This window comes from Gambusia affinis, linkage group LG02 (genome assembly GCF_019740435.1).
Source record: "Gambusia affinis linkage group LG02, SWU_Gaff_1.0, whole genome shotgun sequence".
Classification (NCBI taxonomy): domain Eukaryota; kingdom Metazoa; phylum Chordata; class Actinopteri; order Cyprinodontiformes; family Poeciliidae; genus Gambusia; species Gambusia affinis.
The window spans coordinates 8,488,783-8,499,171 of NC_057869.1; the positions used below are offsets into that span (position 1 = coordinate 8,488,783).

At 36.6% G+C, this 10,389-nt stretch overlaps 1 protein-coding gene across 4 annotated transcripts in view; it reads right to left on the minus strand.

Annotated features, from left to right (window-relative positions):
• Window positions 1–9,515, minus strand: part of adcy7 (adenylate cyclase 7) — a 61,736-nt gene extending 52,221 nt beyond the window's left edge. For 2 of the 4 annotated variants that reach the window (XM_044106450.1, XM_044106422.1), the window contains exon 1: window positions 9,389–9,494. The gene's annotated coding sequence lies outside the window, so the exon portion shown is untranslated. Of the gene's footprint in view, window positions 1–9,388 lie in introns of all 4 variants that reach the window. The other 2 variants (XM_044106430.1, XM_044106459.1) reach the window with 2 other exon arrangements.
• Between the last annotated feature and the right edge of the window lie 874 nt (window positions 9,516–10,389).

Sequence of the window (10,389 nt, forward strand, 5' to 3'; positions counted from 1 at the left end):
TAGGTAAGAAGGCATGGTTTTCTTATGTAATTTTACATAAAAATATATTTTTTAATCGAGACAAAAGAAAAATTAGTTGGTCGGAGTAAAAGGGGGCTACATACAAATGTTTCACCTTTCAGATTTTTACTTATAAAAGCATTTTTTAAAATCATGATTCCTTTTCTTTCACTTGACAATCATGCATTGCTTTCTCTTGATCACAAAAAAATCAAATTTAAACAAATCAAGTTTATAGAAATGTGACAAAATTTGAAAGTCTGGTGGGTATGAATACTTTTACTGTAAACCTGTTAAAGCATTCAGTCACTTTTTGTATTTGCAACGTGACCAAACAATCACTAATAGGGTTCTATTTATCCCCGCATACTCACGCTCACATAAGAGGCATACTGGAGCACAAGATCTACACAGAATGTTCTGGTCATGCACCAGTTGTTGGTCGTTAATTATAGTGTCCTACCATGGCTCGTCCTGGAACCTCAGCCAAAATTATAAAGCTTTCATTAAAAGTGCACAGGGTGTTAAAGTAGAAACACGTAGTCCAAATAGAAAATGTTCATGCTTGTTTGAGCAAAAAAAGAGAGAGAAAGGCTCTTATCTAGAAAAAAAAAATAATGTCAACAGAGAAAGATGTGTCCCAATGTAAGGTGAAACACGATACTATTATAAATATCACAATAAATACCTTCTGAAATCCCAGTGAAAGTCCTTGAAACAAAAAATTTTAAAAAAAGGTAAATGCATAAATCTTAGAATCTTCTGTACAAAAACAGACTTTTTCACTTTTAAGCTGTAACAAATTACTTAAGTGCATCTTATCTTAATCACAATTCAAGACAAACACAGACAATTTGTTAAATAAATAATGAAAGATGCTGACTGGTTCAGTTTTTATTTATGTAGCTAATGAAACACATGAATTTACCTAAATGCGTCAGTGGGCGGAGCTACCATAACTTTAGTCATTATGACTTACCTGTCCAGGTTAACCAATCACATGCTTGGGTGTTTTAATGAAACACGTTTTCATGGTGCACTGCAGCACATGATCCATAACATGATTCAATAAATATTTAAATATATAGAAACATTTTGACATATACAATTCTATCTCATGACCTTTTACACATAAGGTATTAAAATAACAGCAACCCCTATTACTTATTTACCTAGCTGTTTGTTTATAAAATGTTTTTATTTACTATTTTACTTATATTTTTTCAGAATTATTTTGTCTGTAGGCCTTTTGCCACATAATAGTTAAAAGGCTTTAAGCCTAGAGGAGCATTATAATGCTTACTCACAGATTCCAGTGGATAGTTTTACCAGAGGAGCCAAGTCTCCCGCTGATTTCCTGACGCCAAACACAAACACCTTTGAACCTTGCGATAGCTTAGACAATCAGTCGCAGTGACACCCTCCTCATTTCTGTTATTTTTCTACAGCAGGACGGTGTTCTACAATTTCACTTCACAATACAGAGCGAAGGAGGTCCTGGGAGTGAAAGATGAAGAGAGGCATCACCCAAAGAGAAGGTCATGTGCTCTCGACGTTCGATGGCCTCAGATCTGAGGTGAGGTTGGGCTCCTTTTAAATACATCAAACAAACTCAGCGGAGGGAAAACAATCCAGGGAGCTTTGTGTAACAACGACTTTCTCTGACCAATAATTCAATCATTGCTGGTTCTGAAGCTGTGTTTATATCCATAACTCAGTGTCAGGACTAATTTTGAGAAGAATGATTGTAGCTAAAAGGAGACAGTTTGTTATTTTAGGCAATATTTAGCTGCGCAAAAGTCCTTTGATTAAAATCAAAATTTTTGGTAACTTAAATTGCTTTAATAAGACTCTTAATGACAAGCATCTGTAGCATGTATCCCAAAGGTTATGCTAAAGAGTACATCTCTTCCTAGAGGCAGTGGACTCAGAGCTAATGAGGTCAATTAATCCCTGGTGCATTGAGAGATTAGCACCTAATTCACTAAGAGGAGCCCTTCTCATTTCATCCCTGTAGGGGAGAAGAGGGGATAAATATAAATGATGATTAAGAAAACGAGGAGATTGGAAAAGAGGAATCATCAGTCCTGTGAAGGGCTAAAAGCATCCAGAAAGCATAATGATGTCAAACGATCATATAAAATTTATATGAGGACTTTTTCAAAAATATTTCTTCGCCTTGAACTTTTCAATGTTTTCTCAGTTTACAGTGTATTGATAGACCAACACAAAGTAGCACATACGTCATAGGAAGATAAATATATAATGCAGGATTTTCCATAAACAACTGAAAAGAGTCGACAAATATGTAGTTATTTACCCAAATTTTCTCTAATGCTCTTCAATAAAATCCAGTGTGACCACCTGCATGTAACTTAATTTCAACAGAAATTCAGCAGTTCCATGAATGCCTCAAAGGTTTGTTGAAATCAGTCAATTATCATCATGAAGACCAAGAAACATGTGAAAGTTCAGGCATGAAGTTGTGGAGAAGCTTTGAGCTTCTCACAGAGCTCTGATCAATCCACCATCTGAAAATTAAAAGGCTATGTTCTCATAGCAGGCCAATGTGCCCCAAGTCCGCTTTTTGGCCTATATGTGACCTACATCTGGCTTTTTTACAGTAGCATAAATGACCCAATTCTGATATTTTCACCCCGCCACACAAAAAAAGAAAGCGATCAGACCCGTGCCACTGCCATATGTGGTACTAATTCAGATACAATAATAATTAATTGTTTTCAAAGCGTCTGCAGTCTGAACGGGACTGTAGCATTGTCTCCAGCTTTTATGTCATTGATGTGAGATATCCATCATAATTCTGCATCAGAAAGAGCCAGATGCAGTAAATTAAGATGTAAACAATGGCTGAGAACTATGATCATGATCTTATGAAAGAAGTCCGTGTCACCGTAGTGCATCACATCACAATCAGACCACTCCTGGCCGTGTCGTGTCTATGTCTTCAAATTTTGTTCTTCTTCTGCATATGTGGGTTGCTTTGGGAACGTAAGTACTGATTAAGCAAACACCAAGACGTGCAAGTATTGCAAGGAGAAAGAGAGCACGTACGCCTCAGCTTGACGGATAGTGTCAGGCCTAGTTCTAAAGAACCTGCAAAAAGCCGTATTTGCATTTCCGGTAAAGGTACCCCATATTTCCTGTTGAGGTCACAGTCAACAAGCACAAGTCAAGCTTGTGTTCATCTTGTTCCTAATGCATGAGTAGTTGCACATTTAGGTTTTTCAGAGATGATATACAACATATTTTGTTGTTGAAATTAGCTTTATAGGTTGAAAAAGAATGAGGAAGTAGTGTGAGCATTTGTAGCTTAAGATTCAAAAATAAGTCAACATGTTTACACTCAGTGCCAACATTCACTGTTGAGTGTGGCCTTTCTCCTACTTGGTCATCTAATGCGGTCTAATGGAGATGGAGAAAAACAAAACCTGACCACTGGTTATTAAGAGACTTGTCACAAAACAACGCTGAGCTGTAGGCAGTGGCGTAACTCTGAACAGTACCGATCTGTTTCTGGGCTTTCTTTTTCTTTGTGTTAATTTGTACACTGCTCAGCCGTGAACAGATGGTCCCTGTCTAAATTCAGCAAACTGTAAAATTAATCAAATAGCATGCAAAATCACAACAGAGTTTCCTTTGTGTCAAACTGAGAATCGTTACTGCACCGTGATCATACGGCTATGGTGAATTCCACATATGTATGACAACTTAGATTACAGCTTTTCCACTACAGGACCTTTGGCATTGCAAGACTTTACAGTGTGTGAATGTGTGTGTGAATGGGTGAATGACTGAATGTAGTGTGAAACCCTTTGGGGCTCTCTGGACTAGCAAAAGTGCTAGACTCAAAGCATCACACCAGGTTTGTTTATGACGAGGCAATAACATTATAGAAAAATATAAAGCTAAAAAAGTCAATTTTACATATTAGCCCCTTTAAAATTATTTGTAGTAGCTTAAGTAAAAAAAATCTAGAAAATTGGACCCCTTTTAACTGCATTTATCAAAAAGAGAAATTATTCCTTCTAAAGAAATCACTCTTCTTATCCTTCCTCTATACCACATCACAAGTTGGCAGCAAACATAGACAGGGAACTATCTTTAACCATTCCTCTAAAAAACTTTCCAGAGTATTTGGAAGTGAAACTAGCCCATAGCATCATGGGTCTTCCACTGTTCTTTACAGTGAACACTGTGCTTTTTCACCAAACCCAAATGGAGCGATTAAAAGCTCAAACCTCATCTGATCTGATCAAAGCACCCAGTTCAACAATATGTGACGGTGGGACATTTGCATTGTAAACCCTGACCTGTAAAGAGCCCAGATCTGCCTTACTTGAATGGCATGTTCTCTTGTTTTTTTTTTCCACTTTGAAGTCTGGCCGAGAGAAATGAACCTCTGTGTCACGTCCTATTTATACCCCAGGAAGAGGAGGTCACAGACCACCAAGCATACAAAGGTATGGGCCATTATGAGGCTCCTGTGGTATGACAGCTTTGAATAAAAGCACCACAGTTTTACTTTACTTAAACAGAAAAGCAACTAATCCTCCTACTGCTACTAAAGCAATGTGACATCTTAATTGATTTCAATACACAGTTATAAGCAAACTCCTATAATAAGAACTTGAAGAAATATTAATAGTCAAGTTGACATACTTAGTAATGCTTAGTTGTTGTTTTTTTAAATCAGACAGACATGCAACAAGGCTGCAGTCTGCTGCTTTACAGATACTGAGATGGCAATTTTCCAACTGTAGTTAACTGCTTTAATAAGAACATGTGTGTCCATATGTTTGATGACCAAAAATATTTCCAAATTTCTTATCTTGTAAAGTGAGGGAAAAGTATAGAAGCCTCCTTTTCAGGCTGCTGAATCAAGAGAGGAGAGGCAGCACTAAATTAGTCAATGCTTCAAACTAGAGAAAACTCCAGTTAACCTGGCCAATTCCTCGCTTTCTCATTTGAATGATTGAACTATATGAAAAGGAAGATGGAAAATTTTAGAAACAAAGAAGACGGCGTGTGGTTTTTCATAACAGTAATTCGCCAATGGCTGACCAAAAGTTGCCTGATAATCTGATAAAAAAAAAAAAAAAAATTCCATTATGTCCATAAGAGAGAACTTCAGTTGCATTTTTAAAACAGTTGTAACAATTGTGGCAAAGCTGATTTTAACAAAATAAACTGTTTCTCAAATTGACCAAATAAATGAACTCAAATTAAAGGTTGCACTGCAGAAACACAAAATCTTATCAAGTATTTTTTATCTAGTCTCTAGTGCAAATATCTTAGTACACTCGAAGTAAGACAAACTATATCTTGCTATATCTATTTTAGCAAGATATAGAGGCTTGTTTTAAGTAAACAAACTTAAAACAATATTAATTCCTTAGTATTGATGAAAAGGTTCTACTGGAAGATAAATTAACTTAGAACATGAAAAAATTTCTTGCTATAAGTTGCATAATCTCCCAATGGAAAAAGTACTTTTTCATCAAAATTAAGAAATTATTTTACTTTAACTAGCCTCTATATCTTAATAAAACTAGCTACTTGTTAGTTAGTTTGTCTTACTTCAAGTTTACTAAGATATTAGCACTAAAAACTAGACCAGAAGTACCTGGTTTGTGTTTTTGCAGTGTGGAGATTTGGGGGGAAAAATTAGATTAATAATGTGTACTATTAATTTATTATAAGCCTGTAGCACATATCTGTGCACAGCATATCTGTGTGGAGAGTTTTTATATTGGTAATTTATGTTTACCATTTATAATTTATAAAATGTTTTTCTATATGTGCAGCACATTTTTCATTTTTAGGTACAAAGAGTAATATAGCAGTGGCTTTTTACTGGATTTGAGGGACCTTTTTACACAGAGTGCCATATAATGCTGTGTAGCTCTCATTCAGTGTTTAAGAAGCATAATAACCTCAAACCAAGCTCATAAAAGTATCAAATATTGGTTTCTCAGATTCACAAAAACACCCTAAAGTGAAGTCTTAGCCTTGACAAAACCTGAACTGTCTTCTTCAAATTACATGGAGAAGCTGCACCAAGACTTCCTGTCACTTTATCGATCCCAAAGCTTTTATGGACTCTCTTTCACACCTTTTTGTGACTCAGTGACAGATTTCGCAAAGTTAAACCAACATACTTTAAGAAAGAATGTCTTCTTTATATTAAAAAAAAGATTTCAAAGGAGATGTGGCAAAAATAAATGGTAAACTTATTGCACCTGTCTCACAATCTTATCTTACAGAAGTCAAGAAGATGCTTAAACAATCTACATTTAGCAAAGAAAGTCTATGTAGGATCACTTCTCTTCTACAAGCAATAAAATGAATAGAAGAATAGGAAGAAAAGACTAAAAACTAACCTGAATACATATACATAATACATACATTATCTTTACAGGTTCTGCATTTAATGGTTACATAAAATCTGTTGCTAGGTTGTGACACAATACTTCCCGTTTGTTGCCTTTTGTCTGTTAGGTTAATTCCAAACTGACACAGCAGTGCTATCCATTTAGGAAACAGGCCCTTAAGTTCAAATAAGCATTTAATGAATTTACCTTCAAGCTGGCAATAAAACTGCAGCCGAGCACCTACTGTGATATAATGACAAGAATAATAGCCAGCAAGTCAACTAGCAGTTTTAGCCAGGAGAGGAACACTTCCAGAAAAAGTGTTTTATTGTAAAAATAAGATTACAATCAAATCTTTCACACTATGAATTGTTTGTTATGTTAATGTTTAGCAGGAAGGATTTCTACCTATGCAGTTACCTGGTTTCCTTAAATGTCAAGCTTTTTTGCTAACTGATATTAAAAACCAAAATGTATTGTTCTATAACCAGGTTCAAACTAAAATATATGTAAATAAATTTGAATCTTTCGAAAGGATTGGATTAAAATTACTATTTCTGTTTATAAATTTCATTTGGTAGTTTTGGAAAGTGGTTTGAGATGTCATTTGTTGTGAATTGCTGATATATAAACTAAGTTGATAGTGTCCCTCAACTTGTCTGCATAATAAATCCTCCTCTTGACAACTGATTCAATATGAAAGGAGTTGGTAAATCCAGTTCTTGAGTGCCACCATCCTCTAACTTTGGATGCATCCCTGCTCCAACACACCTGAATCAAAAAGCTGAATTACATCCTTGCCATGTCAGCAGGTTTTGCAAAGGCCTATTCATTAACCATTGATTTGAATCAGGTGTGTTGAAGCAGGGACACATCCAAAAAGTTGCAGCTGCAGAATCCTGCTCAATGAGGTAAGCTAACTCTAGTCGTCAAGGGCCGGTGTCCTGCAACTTCTAGATCACAGTTGTCAAACTCCAGTCCTGGAGAGCCACTGCCCTGCAACTTTTAGATGTGCCTCTGCTGCACCACACCTGAATAGAATAATTAGGTCATTAGCAAGGCTCTGGAGAACTTATCCACACAAGGAGGAGGTAATCAAGCCATTTTATTACAGTGTTTTGTACCTGTGGTACATCTAAAAACTGCAGGACACCGGCCCTTGAGGACTTTGACACCCCTGTTCTAGATGTTTCTTTGTTTCAACACACCTGGCTCCAATATTAGCTCATTAGCAGAGCCATGTGAGCTTGTGTGCATGCCAGTGAGGCTGTTTTGTCATTTAATTCAAGTGTGTAGGACAAGGGACACATCTAAAAGTTGCAGGGTTCTGGCCCTCCACAACTACAGTTTGAGAATTTGCAAACAGGACTGCTGGCCTATCTAGAAAATGCAGTGTTCATAAAATCAGGTATTAATGCCTTTTTTTTTAACCACACTTTTTCCTTTTACTCAAAATACTTGGATACAGCCCTCTAATAAGACAGTTTCTACTAAAATTATGCTTTGTGGCTTTTATGATTATGGTTTACACCAGGGGTGTCAAGCTCCAGTCCTCAAGGGCCGCTGTCCTGCAGTTTTTAGATGTGCCACAGGTACAAAACACTGGAATGAAATGGCTTAATTACCTCCTCCTTGTGTAGATCAGTTCTCCAAAGCCTTGCTAATGACCTAATTATTCTATTCAGGTGTGGTGCAGCGGAGGCACATCTAAAAGTTGCAGGACAGCGGCCCTCGAGGACTGCAGTTTGACACCCCTGGTTTACACCGAAAGCAAATTTCTCAGATAATTTGAATATTACATCAGACTGTTAGACATAACTTTTTGAAATAGAAATGTTATGTCATGTCCATAATAACATACACGATTAAGGGGAAGATTGTATAGTAGCCAATATACAGTCCTTTTATATATCCAAATATAAAGGGAAAGTTCAGTGGAAGGAAAGTGTTTCCCAGGGTCATGGGTTAATTTATTCAATTAAAGCAGGAAATCAAGCAGGTAAAAAAAGGTCAATTAGTTTGCCAAATTTAATCTTCCAAATGTGTAAGAAACAATCTGTAGGCTATAGTCAATGAAAACACCTTGAAATCGATAACTCTTTGTGTTACATCTATATGATGTAATGCTATACTAAATACAGCTATGTAAACTTAGTTGTTTAAATTAAATTCCTAATAAATTTTAATTGATTAAAACGCACAGAGGTGACATTTGAAACTTTTTCATCAGGAATTTTATCAGAGATGCGAAGGAAAATGAAGGAATCATTGCAAACCACCCTCTTGCACGTCAGTAGCAGTTCTGCATATGTGCAAAGAGGAAAAGAACCGCTGTCCTACGCAGAAAATATTTTTGTAAGTTTAGTTCTAAAAGGTACTTAACGTTCCTATCGCAAAAAAAACAAAAAACAAACAGAAGATAACTACATGAAGACATCAAGATTTCACTGCTTTGTTTATACCAAGTTCATCCTAGAAGAAAGATGCTCGTTTGGTACGGAAACACCTCACAATTAGTGAGAGAAGGCGCATACTTTCACGTCTGCTTTGCTCAACAGTCATGAGAATACCGTTTTAACCGGAGAAGAGATAAAAGCTAGATGAAATGGAGGAAACTGTGATAAAGATTTCTGATACTGTATTCAGATACCGCGTGTCATCAAACACACGTTTCCACGTTTTAACCCGCAACTCATGTTCAAGTTCATTGAGAGCGACAATCTCGTTGCCACGCTTGTGTTTTCAACCACCGGTTGAACTTCTGGCTTAGTCAAACTGCAAATTGCAAAAGCATGTTGTGAAACCCAAAGAAAAACAAAACATTTTCATTTCTAAAACAGTCAAATCTATATATCCAAACTGCAACGTCCTGTCAGCAGGGAGGAACTAAGAATCAAACTGTCCCTCAGCGGTGGGACAAAAAGCATTCATCATATGAGATCTCACGTGGAGAAATAATAATTCTTAATTTATTTACTTCGAGTTCAGGGTCTTACCTGCGAGGCTCGACAGCGTCCGGAGGGATAAATCTACATTACTGTCCACTGCAGATACAGACTGAGCGCGTAATGTTATGGTCCCTGTGCTCCTCCTCGTCAGGCATTGCGCGCGCTCGCTCATCACCGCAAAATCGCTCCTCCTCCACTCCATCACTGTCAAAGACACCCACGCGCGTGCCCGAATGCAACATTTACCACGACCAGTGGCGGTCCTTAAATGAATGCGGCCCCTTTCTTTAGTAATTACACTATAGTGGGAATAAAATTTTCTGATTTTTTTCCCCTCAAGAACAAGTTTCACTTATTAAAACTGTGCTTTAATTAATTTTTTTTTAAGTGGAGTTTTATCAGTGGAGAATAATTTAGTCATGGTAGTTTTCACTCTGGTCTAAAAAGAATTAGGTAGTCATGATGTCAAAACAGGAGTAAAAAATAATTTACCCCAATACTAAAATGAAAATGTACTAATTTTAAAATGGTGTAAAGAAAATCTGCTTATTCAGTGAGATGTTGCTCAGGTGAGCTTGTATATCTGGTTATTGTGACACCCTCAATAGGTCCTCAGACATAAAGAATAAACAAGCACATTTATCCTAAAAGCAATTTAGAAAGACTAATAATGGACCTCATAAGAAAGCAATAGATTTACAAAACGAAAACAAACAAAAAAACAATTGACAAGTCCGACCCGTCATCCTGAACGGTGAGTCACAGCATCTGCATTGCCACTGATGGCGCTCATTTTCATATATATGAGGAAAAAATCAGAGGTAAAGAAAAAAAAAAAACACATTGTAATGGTAATGTTTTTATTGCATGAATTGTAATAGCTGCAGAAGAACAACCTTTTTTTTGATGAGTTCAGTTGGGTTGAAAGCCTTTCTGAAGTGAAAAGTGAGGTGGTGAGGGGACATTCAAATCTGTTTCACATCTCACCTGATCTGTCCATCAGAAGCCCTGCTGCGCTTCTATACTGCATTTAACCACAACTGTAACCC